This window comes from Hyperoodon ampullatus (assembly GCF_949752795.1).
Source record: "Hyperoodon ampullatus genome assembly, chromosome: 18".
Classification (NCBI taxonomy): Eukaryota; Metazoa; Chordata; class Mammalia; order Artiodactyla; family Ziphiidae; genus Hyperoodon; species Hyperoodon ampullatus.
In genome coordinates this window covers 61,542,872-61,558,447 of record NC_136931.1, presented here as the reverse complement: position 1 = coordinate 61,558,447, position 15,576 = coordinate 61,542,872, and positions in this window count along the sequence as shown.

Sequence of the window (15,576 nt, the reverse complement as noted above, 5' to 3'; positions counted from 1 at the left end):
TGATTATTTCTTTTACTCTGTCATTAGTTTCTCCTTTTTGAGAATGTCATATCCTTGGACTCATAAAGTATGTAGCCTTTCCATCTTCGCTTCTTTCACACAGTAATACGCATTTAAGTTTTCTGCATGTTTTTTCATGACTTGATAGCTCATTGCAGTTTAGCTGTAAATAATGTTGCTGTTCTCTGGATGTATCATGTTTATCCATTCATCTGCTGAAGGACTTCTTGATTACTTTCAAGTTTTGAAAGTTGTGAATAAAGCTACTGTAATTATCTGTTTGAAGGTTTTTGTGTGGATGTCCGTTTTCAACTCCTTTGTCTAAATACCACGGAGTACAATTGCTGGAGGATGTAAGATTATGTTCAGTTTAGTAAGAAACTACCAAACTGCCTTTCAAAGTGGACTGTACCATTAAGCATTCCAGTCGGCAATGAATGAAATTCCTGTTGCTTCACACCCTTGCCAGGATTTGGTGTTGTCAGTGTTTGGATTTTGTCCATTTTTTGGGGTATGTATTGGTATCTGCACTTTTTAAATAATTCATTTATTTTATTTTTATTTATTTTTGGCTTCATTGGATCTTTGTTGCTGCGCATGGGCTTCCTCTAGTTGTGGCAAGCTGGAGCTACCCTTTGTTATGGTGCGCAGGCTTCTCATTACGGTGGCTTCTCTTGTTGCGGAACACGGGCTCTAGGTTCACAGGCTTCAGTAGTTGCAGCATGCAAGCTCAGTAGTTGTGGCTCGCACCTCTAGAGTGCAGGCTCAGTAGTTGTGGCACATGGGCTTAGTTGCTCCGCGGTATGTGAGACTTTCCCGTACTAGGGGTCGAACCCGTGTCCCCTGTGTTGGCAGGCGGATTCTTTTTTTTTTTTTTTTTTTTGCGTTACGCGGGCCTCTCACTGTTGTGGCCTCTCCCCTTGCGGAGCACAGGCTCCGGACGCGCAGGCCCAGCGGCCATGGCTCACGGGCCCAGCCGCTCCGCGGCATGTGGGATCTTCCCGGACCGGGGCACGAACCCGTGTCCCCTGCATCGGCAGGCGGACTCTCAACCACTGCGCCACCAGGGAAGCCCTGGTATCTGCTTTTGAGTTTAATTTGTATTTCCTTGCATCATTGTATACGCTAAGTTTTCATGTGGATGTCTTCTTTTAATGAGGTGTCTGTTAAGGTGTTTTGCTCATTTTGTATTTGGGTTGTTGTTTTCATAGTGAATTTTAAGTGTTCTTTGTACTTAACTTTTAGGCCCATGATCCATTTTGAGTTAATTTTTTGTGAAGGGTGTAAGGTCTGTGTCTAGAATTCATTTCTTGGCATGTGATGTTTGGTTGTTCCAGTACTATTTATTCAAAAGACTTCATTTTTCTCCTTTGTATTGCACTTGCTCACATGTCAGCAGTCTGATGAGTGTATTTCTGTGGCTCTGTTTCTGCGCTCGCAATACTGTTCATTGATCAGTTTCTCTATCCTTTCAACAGTACCACACTGGTTTGATTACTTCTTTTTTTTTTTTTGCCTGCTAGGCCTCTTGTAGGATCTTATTTCCCCAACTGGGGATTGAACCCCTGGCCCTCAGTAGTGAAAGTGCAGAGTCCTAACCAAGGGACCACCAAGGAATTCCCAGGCTTGATTACTTTAGATACTAAGTCTTATTTTACTTTTTCTTTCTTTGTTTTTTTTTTAAGATACTAAGTCTTGAAGTTGAGTAGTGTCAGTCTGCAACCTTTGTTCTTCAGTATGGTGTTGGCTATTCTAGTACTTTTGCCTCTGTGTATAAACTTTAGGATCAGTTTATTTATATCCACAAAATTGCTTGCTGGGATTATGATTTGGATTGCATTCAAACTATAGGTGAAGTTGGGAAGAACTGACATCTTGACTGTAGTGGGGCTTCCTATTTATGAACGTGAAATATCTTTCCATTTATTTAGTTCTTTGATTTCTTCATCACAGTTTTATAGTTTCCCTCATGTAGATCTTGTACATGTCTTGGTAGATTTATAACTAAGTATTTCTTCCTTTCTCTCCATTTGTTCGGGGGTGGGGGTATTAATGTACATGGTCTTGTGTTTTTAATTTCACATTTCACTTGTTTATTCCTGATGTATAGGAAAATGATTGACTTTTGTATCTTATCCTGTATGCTTAAACTTTGCTATAATTGCTTCCTAGTTTCAGGATTTTTTTTTTTTTGTTGTTGTTCTGTATTTTGGTTTTTACATAGCTGGTTATATCATCTGTAAATGAAGGCAGTTTGATTCCTTCCTTCCTGATCAGTATAACTTTAATACAACTTTCTCTTCTCATTGCATTAGTTATGACTTATAGTGTGAAGTCGAAAGTGAGTTGTAAGAGGGAACATCCTTGCTTTCTTCATCTTGCTGGGAATGTTTCTAGTTTTTCTCTAGTAAATATGATGATAGCTGTAGAGTTTTATTTAGATTATCAAGTTGAAGTTTTTTTCTATTTTTAGATTACTAGGAAATGGAGATTTTGATCATGAATGGGTGTTGGATTTTCTCAAATCCCCCTCCCACCCCACATCTGTTGATGAGATCATGATTGGTGGATTTTTTTTTTTTTTTTTTGGCTGCACCACAGCTTGCAGTGTCCTAGTTCCCTGATCAGGGATTGAACCCAGGCTAAAGGAGTGAAAGTACCGAGTCCTCACCACTGGACTGCCAGGGAATTCCAGCAGGTTTGTATTTCAAGTGGGTTTCTGGACTTCCCTGGATTGCATAGGGGTTAAGAATCCACCTGCCAATGCAGGAGATTTGGGTTTGAACTCTGGTCTGGGAAGATCCCACATGCTGTGGAGCAATTAAGCCCATGCGCCACAACTACTGAAGCTGGCATGCATAGAGGCCGTGCTACACCACAAGAGAAGCCACCGCAATGAGAAGCACATGTACCACAACAATAGAGTAGCCCCCTCTCGCTGTAACTAGAGAAAGCCCACACGCAGCAACAAATACCCAATGCAGCCAAAAATAAATTAAAAATTAGGGCTTCCCTGGTGGCTCAGTGGTTAAGAATCCACGTGCCAATGCAGGGGACATGGATTCGAGCCCTGTTCCAGGAAGATCCCACATGCTGCGGAGCAACTAAGCCCGTGCACCACAACTGCTGAATCTGCACTCTAGAGCCCGAGAACCACAACTCCTGAGCCTGTGTGCCACAACTACTGAAGCCCGTGCACCTAGAGTCCGAGCTCTGCAAGGAGAGAAGTCAGTGCAGTGAGAAGCCCACACACCACTACAAAGATTAGCCCCTGCTCGCCGCAACTAGAGAAAGCTGCGCACAGCAACAAAGACCCAATGCAGCCAAAAATAAATAATAAGTAAATTAAAATTTTTTTCTTAAATTAAAAAAAAATCCACAAGGAGATACCACCTAACACATGTTATAATGTCTGTTATGATAAAGACAAGAAATAAGTGTTGGTGAAGTTGTGGAGAAAAGGGACCCCTTGTGCACTGTTGGTGGGAATGTACATTGTTGCAACTACTATGGAAAACAGTATGGAGAATCCTTACAAAATTAAAAAGGAAACTTCCATATGGTCCAGCAATTCCACCTCTGTGTATTTATCCACAGGGAGTGAAATTGTCACGTCAGAAAGGTATCTGTACCTCATGTTTATTGCAGCATTATTTACCATATTCAAGAGATGGAAACAACCTAAGTGTCTACTGATGGATGAGTGGATCTAACAAACATGTGGTATATGTGGCATATTATTCAATATTATACAACCATAAAGAAAGATGGAAATCTTGCCATTTGCCTCAACATGGATAGACCTTGAGGACATTATGCTAAGTGAAATAAGTCAGAGAGAGAAAGACAAATCCACTTGTCCCACTGTTTCCACAGAGGACTGGTTCCAGGAGCCCCTGCATATACTGAAATCTGTGGATGCTGAAGTCCCATAGTCAGCGCTCTGATTCTGAAGTTTTCCCATTTGTGGATTCATCCAACTACAGATCATGTGATCCTGTGTATATTTGTTGAAAAATATCCATGTACAAGTGGACCCAAGCAGTTCTAACCCATGTTGTTCCAGGTTTAACTGTACAACATGAGTATACTTACATGTTGAATCTTTAAAACAAGAACAACACCAAACTCAGATACAGACAAAGGATTAGTGATTGCCAGAGTGGGGCAAGGTGGTTAGATGAAGTGAGTGAAGGGTGTCAGAAGTTAGAGACTTCTAGTTATAAGATGAGTAAGTCCTGGGGATGTAGTGCACAGCATAGTGACTCTAGTTAACAAAACCGTATTGTACATTTAGAAGTTTCCAAAGGGTAGATCTTAGAAGTTCTCATCAGAAGAAAACAAAATGTAATTATGTATGTTAACTAAACTTATTGTGGTACTCATAGTAGTGTATACATAAATCATGTTGTACAACTTAAAGAAATACAATGTCCCATGTCAGTTTTATGTCAATGAAAGTTTTTTATTCTCTTAGGGTCTTCCTTTCTCTATGAAACCGAAATTTGTGATCTATGTCATTTTTTCTCTCTGAAGAACTCCTTTTAATATAGTCCCACAACTTTTCTGTGTCTAAGAACGTGTTTATTTCATCATCAGTGTTGAAGATTTATGTTGCTGGTTACCAAATTCTAGGTTGGTGATGTCCCCTCATCAAAAGTAAAACTATTTTACTCCATTCAGTTCTTATTTCCCTGAGTTCTGAGGAGAATTCAAATGTAATTGGTTTTTTTTGGCTCCTCTTGGGAAAGGTGTTGATTCCTTTAGCCTCTTTTAGGTTGTTTTTTTCCCTACATTTGAATGTTGTAAGCCTAAAGATGTAGTGTTTTTGGCATTAAACCTGCCTCATGTTCCCTGAGCTTTCTGGATCTGTTGGTTGGTGTCTGACATCATTTTGTTAGAAATTCTCCATCATTATTGCCTCAGTTATTTCTTCCGTTTCTTTTTTTCATTCTGTTTGAGATGTTTCCATACGTGTGTGTTAAATTTTTTGTAGCTCTCCCACGCGTGTTGTATATTCCGGTATTTTTTTTATTATTATTTTTTCTCATTTTTCAGTTCACTTTTCAGTTTTGGAAGTTTCTCCTAAGAGAACATGAAGCTTAAAGATTCTTTCCTTAGCTGTATGCAGGGTATGAATAAGCCCATCACATCATTCTTAATTTCTGTTATAGTGTACTTGATCTTTAGCATTTCTTTTTGGTCCATTGTTAGAATTTTCATCTCTCAGCTTACATGTCCTGTCTGGCATTGTATGCTGGCTGCTTTATCCATTAGTAGACATTAATTAGCATATTAGTCATAATTATTTTATATTCCCAGTGTGATCGTTCACACATCCCTGTGATATCTGATTTTGATTCTGAAGCTTTGTCTTTTCAAACTGTTTTGTGGGACACTGCAGATCTTCAGAAGACGCCATGGTTGCAAAGAGTTAGATCAATTAGATTCTGCCAGTACAATATTTGTTTAGGTGGGGAGATACATTCCTAACATTTTGTAGTCCATCCACTGTATATCCTTTCCTCTGGCTCCACCGGATGTTCTTTTTTTTTTCGGCCACGCTGCATGGTATGCCCAAACAAGAATTAAAGCTGTGCCTCCTGCATTAGAAACAAAGAGTTTTAACCACTGTACCATCAAGAAAGTCCTTCCACCAGACATTCTTTATATAATATTTAAATATTGTGTATTGTGTACTGAGTTCCTCTGGGCCAGTGTTGGCTATTCAGCCATCCTGACTATGTTAGGACTTGTATCATTTGTTTCCCGTGTAGTTGGTCAGATCAGGATGGAGAGTCCTTAGGGCTTTACAGGATGGACATGACTCTGGTTTCAGCAAAAAGCCTCAGAGGTAGCCTCATTACGATGAATGGCAGCTGAGATAGGCCATGATATCAGGGCTGTGTTCAAGTCATATCAGGAAGTATGAATTCCTTTTGACTAGTGTTTTAGTGCCACTGTTGGTGGCTGCAAAGCACTTCTCTTGACTTTCTCCATTTGTGACATTCTGCCAACTTGCCATTTCTACTACTTCCCATTTTTAGTATGACTGCGGCCTCAGATTCATTCTCTAACACCTCTCTAAACCACTTACCTCATGTGGTCTTTACACTGCTTTTCCCATAGTACCTACTGACACTGCTTGTGTTCTCAACATAAGGAATCCTTTAATATTTCTTGAATGCCAGCGACCTGTTTGCAGTCAGATTTTTGGAGGTCTGGACATACACTTCTGTACACTACCACAGGTCACCAGGAGATGGGGTCCTGTTAAAAGCCACTGACAGAGGAGTGAATTATAGAAGACGCCTATCGCCTTGGGCCACATCCATTCCTTGTGTCCTGTACTTGGTGAGAGCAGCTGCTTCTCATTTTGACCCCAAATTCATTTCCTGAGTACGATCCTGTGGACTGGTTCTTTCACTTGTCCAATGTAGAATTGTGATGGCCTTACTCCCCCCAATAAAGTCAACATGAACTTCACCATCACTTCTTTGTTTTCAGGTTCTTTTCCTGGAGTTGAGGATGAAGAGATGCCTTCTGAACAGAGTGTATCTTAAGAAGGAGTGTCACAGATGAGGACCCCCAGGGCAGGTTTGTCTCCTGAGAAGACACAGCCCTGTAAGATGTGCATAGCAGTCTTGAGAGACATTTTGCACTTGGCTGAAGGGCAGGGAACAAATACAGAGCAGAAAGCACACACATGTGTGGCATGTGGGAAACAGTTCTATTTCACTGCAAACCTTCAAGAGCACCAGAAGCAGCACATTAGAGAGAATCCCGTACGATATGGTATGCAGAGACCCTCATTTTGGAAAAGCTGCCCAATCCACACAGTAGGGAATCTGCTTACCTACATGGAGATTGGGAATGACTTCGTGGCCAAAATGGGAGTTCAGCCACAGGCCACTAATATCAGGAAGAAACGAAACAACAGTAAGGAGTGTGAAGCTGTTTTTCACAGTGGAAAAGGTCATCACAGCTGGGGAGAAGGCACGAAAGCCTCCAGCCACACAGAAATACTTGTTCAGGATGAGAGAGTCCTTACTAGTGTAGGGTTTTGTGAGTGCAGCAAATGTGGGAAAGCCTGCACCCAAACATGTAACCTTATTCAGCATGAGCAAGTTCACACTGGAGAAAGGCCTTACGAATGCAGCCATTGTAGAAATTATTTTAGCCACAAATCTGGTCCCCTTGGACATCAGAGAGTTAACTGTGGAGGAACATTCTGCGACTGCAGTGAATGTGGGAGATCCTTTAGCCTAAGGAAGTACCTCAGAGCACCTAGGAAATTCCACAGTGGAGAAAAGGCTTATGAATGCAAGGAATATGCTAAACCTTTCATCCAAAAATGCATGTTAATTGAGCATCAGAGAGTTCACACTGGAGAAAAACCTTATCAATGCACCCAGTGTGGAAAATCTTTTGCCCGCAAATCCAATTTCCTTGCACATCAGAGAGTTCACACTGGAGAAAAGCCTTACGAGTGCAGTGAATGTGGGAAATCTTTTGTTGCTAGGAGTAGCCCCTGGTATCATCAGAGAGTTCACAGTGGACAAAGGCCTTATGAGTGCAGTGAATGTGGGAAATCTTTTACTGCTAGGTCGATCTTTCATGATCATCAAAGAGTTCACAGTGGAGAGAGACCATATAAATGTAGTGAATGTGGGAAATCTTTTTCTGCTAAGACTAACCTGTATCATCATCAGAGAGTTCATACTGGAGAAAGGCCTTATGAGTGCAGTGATTGTGGGAAATCAGTTGTTGCTAAGAGTGGCCTCCAATATCATCAGAGAGTTCACAATGGAGAAAGGCCTTATGAATGCAGGGAATGTGGGAAATCTTTTACTGCTAGGTCAGGCCTTCATGATCATCAGAAAGTTCACAGTGGAGAAAAGCTTTATAAATGCAGGGAATGTGGGAAATGTTTTACTGGTAACTCTAGCCTTCTTCGTCATCAGAGAATTCACACTGGAGAAAGGCCTTATAAGTGCAGTGAATGTGGGAAATGTTTTACTGGTAGGTCTAGCCTTCTTCGTCATCAGAGAGTTCACGGTGGAGAAAGGCCTTATGAATGCAGTGAATGTGGGTAGTCTTTTACTAGTTGATCCTCTCTCTATGATCATCACAGAGTTCACACTGGAGAAAGGCCTTATGGGTGCACTGAATGTGGTAAAGCCTTTAAGCAAAGACAGCTCCTCTGTATCCATAGGAAAACCCACATTGGAGAAAAGACTTTTGAGTGCAAGGAATGTGGTAAATCTTTCACCCAAAGGTGCCACTTGATTAAACATCAGAGAGTTCACACTGAAGAAAGGGACTTATGAATATTGCGAACGTGGCCCGCAGTGACATTGAAGGAGTCTGGGTGGTAAGAGAGTGAGAAGAACCCGTGCAGCTAATGGACCCTTTCTAGAGAGGAAACTGAGACACAGAGATGATGTGTCATCTGTTTGTGATCTCCCAGAAATGGACAGGGATCTGGGCTTCAATGCCAGGTTGCCTGATACAGGAGATCGGGAGTCTGGTCACTTCACTTCTCCCCTGCCCCCCACCCCCAGGTTTGGGGACTGAAAGAACACCTTGTCCATCATGACATTTCTGTGCCCTGACCCCCACACCAGGAGCCCTGCTCATACCCCAGCCCCATGCTGATGGACAGGATTATCTTTTCTCTGGGAACCAATATTGATGACTTTCCTGTGACTGACTGCATTTATCTACTCAACCAATCCAATGCTGTGATTCAGTTATTATTGGCATTTGTGAAAGGAGGGGTGTCCAGCTCAGAGATGTTGAAGGACTTCCACAAGAGCTCACTAATGCCAGGCCTTTGATGAGAGTGGTTCCTCTACACACTGCACCCGCCCACTGTCTTCTCTCCTGCCCCTCCGAGCGGGGCCTCCACTTGCTGTGTCCTGACCATGAACTACCCACATCTGACATCTGCATCACTACCAGGGTCTCCAGCTTCATTTTCACCAGTGTACATCTCCCAGAAACACCCTCCTGCTTGGGAAGTTCTCCACAGGGACAGCAGCACTAAGCCAGGCACTCTGGCCTGGGTCATTGATGTCACCCCGGGTTTGACACGGGCTCTACCACCATATGCAGTGATTCGTTTCCAAGGTCCTGTCCATCTTTACATACCCACCTCAGGATGTCCCTGTCGCCCTGTTATATGGTTGACCTGCTCACTGTTCTGGGCAGTGTGAGGGGCACGGAAGGACTAAGAATGTCCAGCGTGGCCCTACGTGACCTGGTCTCCAAGCATCCTCTTTCTAAGCCTCTGATCCATTGCCTCACTGCTCCTCCCCCTGCTCCAGAAAAATGTTAACTCACCAAAATGATGATTGTTAATTAGCAAGAACTTGCCCTTCCCCCTTTGGGACCCACACTTGATAAACCTACCTTAAAAGCTAAGAGTGAATGCAGGCTGACCTCTCCCATGAAGACTTAAAAACCCATGTATAGGGCTTCCCTGGTGACGCAGTGGTTGAGAGTCTGCCTGCCGATGCAGGGGACACGGGTTTGTGCCCCGGTCCGGGAGGATCCCACATGCCGTGGAGCGGCTGGGCCCGTGAGCCATGGCTGCCGAGCCTGTGCGTCTGGAGCCTGTGCTCCACAACGGGAGAGGCCACAACAGTGAGAGGCCCGCGTACTGCAGAACAAACAAAGAAACAAAAAAAAAAATGTATAAAAAAATTATGATTTTAGGGGCTTCCCTGGTGGTGCATTGGTTAAGAATCTGCCTGTCAATGCAAGGGACACGGGTTAGAGCCCTGGGACGGGAATTTCCTACATGCCACAGAGCAACTAAGCCTGCGTGCCACAACTACTGAAGCCTGCGTGCCTAGAACCCATGCTCCGCAGCAAATAGAAGCCACTGAAATGAGAATCCCATGCACTACAACGAAGAGTAGCCCCCACTCACTGCAACTAGAGAAAGCCCACGCGCAGTAACGAAGACCCAATGTAGCTATAATCAAACAAACATAAATAAATAAATGTATTTTTTTAATTGTGATTTTAATTGCATTTATTTCAGGATTTTTTTTTTTTTGACCGTATCACACACCATGCATGATCTTAGTTCTGACCAGGAAATTAACCCATGTGCCCTGCTGTGGAAGCCTGGAGTCCTCACCACTGGACTGCCAGGGAATTCCTTTTCTTAGTATTGTTGATGTTGAATTTTGTTTTTCATGTGTCTATTTTTTACCTGTGTGTCCTGTCTGGTTAAATTTCTGTTCCTATTTTTGCCTACTTTTATTTTGTGAGATATGGCTATTTTCTCTTTTTTTGACAAAAGAGAGCAGGTAAACAACAAAGACATCTGTTAGATTTCACTCATTCACCAGTAATGTGAGTGATTTCTTTTCTGAATTTAATTGTAGTTTGGAATAATGAAAGAATATGTTCTCAACTTTTTCTCAGTTTTATACTATGCATAATGTAATGGCCACATATATTATACAGGTTTAGGAATAATCGGCATTATTAATATATGCTACCTTAGTGTTAAGTACAGACATTCAATTACACAGTAAATTTATCTCTGGTTTGTAGTGTTTACCAGTTTCTGTGCTGTAAATATTCCAACCGTAGCCAAGGTCAAATTTCCAACATAATTTCACTGAACATTCATTTGGGAAGCATTGCCAGTAGCCCACTATTGTATTCTTTTTCCGCCATTACAGGTACAGTAGCCGCAATTTTAAGAATGTAGCTAATAAACCATAGTAGAATGATTATAAAGTGATAAGTTTTGCATCTTTGTTTTAAAAATCATTTACTGGATGAATAGTTGACTTAAATTTTGCCTATTTAAAATGTAAATTTTGACATACTTGTGTACAGCCCACCAACCAGTTTCCTCCTGCCATTGTTAATTCATCCTCAACATTTAAATGACTGATGCAAGAGCATATTCTACTTTTGTAATAGCTATTTTCAAATGTATATATAAATGGAATGACTGTGTTGGCCCCTTCCTGTATCTTACATCATTTATTGTGTTTATGCGCATTTTTTTGTGTTTGTGTATCATGATTTACTTGGTAGTTTTTAACATTTATAATCCTAAGTATCAAGTCTTTGAATACATAATTTCTTAGAATGCATTTCTAAAATAAGAGAGCCCTGGGACTACCCTCGTGGCACAGTGGTTAAGAATCCGCCTGCCAGGGACTTCCCTGGTGGCACAGTGGTTAAGAGTCCACCTGCCAATGCAGGGGACATGGGTTTGATCCCTGGTCCGGGAAGATCCCACATGCCACTGAGCAAGTGAGCCTGTGTGCCACAACTACTGAGCCTGTGCTCTAGAGCCCACGAGCCACAGCTATTGGAGCCTCTGCCCCTAGAGCCCGTGCTCTGCAACAAATGAAGCTACCGCAGTGAGAAGCCTGCACACCTCAATGAAGAGAAACCACCGCAATGAGAAGCCTGCACACCTCAATGAAGAGTTGCCCCCACTTGCTGCAACTAGAGAAAGCCCGTGCACAGTAACGAAGACCCAGCACAGCCAAAAATAAATAAATAAAATAAATAAATTAAATAACAAACAAACTGAGAGTGGGACTTCCCTGATGGTCCAGTGGTTAAGACTCCAATGCAGGGTGCACTGGTTCGATCTCTGGTCAGGGGACTAAGCTCCTACAGGCTGTGTGACAAGGCCAAAAAGAAAAGAAAAGAAAAGCAAACTGAGACCATGAGACCACCTCACACTCATTAGGATGGCTAATATGTGATATATATATTTGTTGTGAAAAATGTAAGTTTTTAATATAATGTGTGTTTTTTTTTTTTAGCTGTACGCAGGCCTCTCACTGTTGTGGCCTCTCCCGTTGCAGAGCACAGGCTCTGGACGTGCAGGCTCAGCGGCCATGGCTCACAGGCCTAGCCACTCCGTGGCGTGTGGGATCTTCCCAGACCAGAGCACGAACCCGTGTCCCCTGCATCAGCAGGCAGACTTTCAACTACTGCACCACCAGGGAAGCCCTCTAATGTGTTTTTTAATTGAGCATTTATTTTTTAAAAGAACTGTAGAATTGCTGATGTTGCACATCTGGTTAGACCTTATAATGGCCTTGTCAGTATTCTTTGGACAAAATTAGAATTTTGGACTGGATTTATAATATATGTCAGTACCAAACATTACATATATTTATTGTTTCTCCTCCCAGCATATGCCTCCTCTATTTCTGCATTCCAAACATGGTGGATATCTTCAGCTCTCTGATAACTCTGTGAAGTTATGTGTAAGGCTCTAGAGGTGCTTTTTCATCTACCTGGAACTCCTGAATCTGAATATGCTTTAAAAATTTGTTTTTAAAGTAACCATATAAGATACAAGTACATAAAGACACAAACTTTTACATCTAAATTTCCTGTTTCTTTCCATAGTACTTAATTACTTAATGAAAACTTTCCCAAGAGTTGCTACTAGGTAGTAAAGTATAAGTAGATTAAGTAAATTCTGTATAACTAGATAAAATTTTCATTTTCTGCATATTAGCTCTAGAAATGCAAGAATTTATCTGTTCTCATTCACCAATATAACCCAATTTATGAATGAAAATTGAAAGCCCCTTAGCCAATCACCTTTTCATTGTATAATTATTTGTACCTGACCATCACCTAAGTTAAAAAAGAAAATTAGGGACTTCCTTGGTGGTGCAGTGATTAAGAATCTGCTTGCCAATGCAGGGGACATGGGTTCCAGCTCTGGTCCAGGAAGATCCCACATGCTGCGGAGCAACTAAGCCCATGCGCCACAACTACTGATCCTGTGCTCTAGAACCCACGAGCCACAAGTACTGAGCCCGTGTACCACAACTACTGAGTCCCACGCATCTAGAGCCTGTTCTCCGCAACAAGAGAAACCACCGCAATGAGAAGCCCGAGCACCTCAATGATGAGTAGCTGCCACTCGCCACAACTAGAGAAAGCCTGTGCGCAGCAACAAAGACCCAATGCAGAGAAAAATGAAAAATAAATAAAAAATAAATAAATTAAAAACAAATTGAGGTCCAGGACTCTCAAGTGGCTGAACTAGGGAGGAGTCGATCTGAAAATTTCCCTTAAAAAATTAATTGATTCACTGCAGAAATAAGACAAATGTTTAACAATATTAGGAAGATAACTTTTTTGGAGCAGAAATCATAGAAGAACCTAGAGACACCGGTGTCACTGCTGATGAGCACAAAGGGGCTGAAAGTTGGGAAATCCGGAGCTAGTAGCACAGATGTTTCCATCAGCCACTGGCCTGGATTTACAATTACAGTAACACAAAGACTCAAAATGGAAGAGAGACAGTAAAAAGAGATGAAGAAAGTCGCCAGTATAAGGATGGTGCATGTGGCTCTGGCCACGTGGGGAGGTCTGGGGTAAAGTCTGTTGCTGTGGATGTGTTGGGCTTGCTGCTTGTATCTATGCAGGACAAATATCATGCACCCACTAGTCCAGATCTTGAAGCCCAAATAACATCCAGGGGATAAAATATGAATGCATGTAATAAGCCGAGATTTCTGTGTGACGTGGCTGAGAAACAGTATGTAAACATTTTTTTTCACACATTTGTGCTGTTTCCAGGACCAATCACATTCATAGGAATATAGACATTTACCAACAGCTGAAGGAACCAGAAAAGGAAAGTAAAGAAGCCAATGCGTTTGGGGAGATTGAATTCTGAAGTCTATCCACCAAGAGGTTCTGGGGCAAAACTTAATGGCCAGGAAGCCACTCAGAAGGCAGGTAGTGCCGAGAGAAACCCCTGTGGCCACTCTGTAAATACAAGACAAATGTACACCCAAGATCATAGAGGAAATGTTTCAGTGCAAAAGCTGTCATTGTCTGTGGGATCCCTCTGCAGCAAAGAGCCAAGTTGTTGTTGGGGAGGCTAATAAAATAGTCTTGTTCAAGCTTCAGAGACAACAATAGGCTTTTGACTAAAGAAAGACTCTGAAAGAGCTACACATCAAGCTGCTAGACTACATGCAGGTCAGCAGAAACGGTGCTAGTCAGTCTTAGGATCCAACAGATAAAGAAGGGAGTAAGTCACAAAGCTTTCTGGGACTTGAGAATCTGGCCAGTTCCCGGAATTCAGCGAACATTCTGAGACTTACAACTAAAGTATCAGAACATTTGCAATAATAGAGCTGCGTACTTGCACGCAAGCTGATGACTATCAGCTTGCGGCTTGGCGTTAAAAGCAGGTCTCCTTTGGGCAGCACTCTGAAGTCCCACCCGTGGGGTGGACTCACCGCCCGGGACCTTCCCAACTGGGACTCCAGATTGCTGTTCAAGGGAATTCCTAGCTGCCACTTGGATCTGGAAGTAGGTGTCGGCCCAGTTCGGTGATGTATGCTCTGTTATATACTCTGTTAATATTATTCCTCTCCCTCTAATGATTTGTATATTGAAATTTATATACTCTGTTAATATTCTTATTCCTTTCCCTCAAATGATTGTATATTGAAGTTAAGTTAAATCACTTTCTATTAAAGATTTGATTGAAGCTGTTTATTCATGTGAGACGAGTGGTTATTTTGCCAGAGAATCCAACAAACCTTAAAACTGAAAGCAGGCTTTTGGTAAAACAGTTGTTGGCCAAGATCAGTTGGTTGACAGTCTGATCAGTGGGTCTCAACTTGTAACTGGTGAGCAAGGTGGAGTTATGAAGACAAAGGCAGGAGGAGTTTTCTAGGACCCCAGCTCCAGTGTGAGTGAGGAACATAATCCCTATTTCCAAGTTGGCATGCCCATCACTTTCATATCTAGGAGATATTGATTTTAATTTGAGACAAAGAAATGGTAGAAAGATAAACAAATGTATTACCTACTTCTGCTCAGCTGTATCAGATAAATGGGCACTGAGTAATCTGGAGAAAGTAAATCTTGCCTAATATACAGGTTCTTCTAAGCTCAGCCAGTTATTCAATTGTTTTTGATAGTTATATTTTTTCCAAAAAACAGAAAAATCTGTCGGGTTAGGAATCCACCAATATTGATAATTTTGTAAAGTCTATATTAAGAAAATTGTGCATTGCACACGAAACTGCTCTGTTTTCAGTGAAACCTCTGGGTAGCCTCTGTACATCAGATCAAAACATTTTCAGTAATAGATAAAAATGTGGAAATACAAAGTGAAATATGATCTAAAGATTAGCACACTCACTAGCTGGGGCCAGGATAAGTAGGTACGCATTGACTGATTAGGCCTTATGATTAAGAGGGAAGGTCAGGGAATTCCCTGGCTGTCCAGCGGTTAGGACTCCACCCTTTCCCTGGGTTTGATCCCTAGTTGGGGAACTAAGATCCCAAAAGCCACACAGTGCGGGCCAAAATAAATAAAATAACAATAGTAAGGGAAGTTCATTCACGTGACTAGGGTGTAGGTGAATCAGACTGGTGGAGCAAGGAATGTACAAAGAGCAAGAGAACAGCTATCGTCGGTGGCTTGGTCATCAGTTTTTGTCACTGAATTGGGCACAATCACTGACTATGCAGTCAGAAGAGCCTTTTCTAGGGAGATGAGAAGCAGTGCCCTTCCCTCTTGCCGAGCAGGCCTGT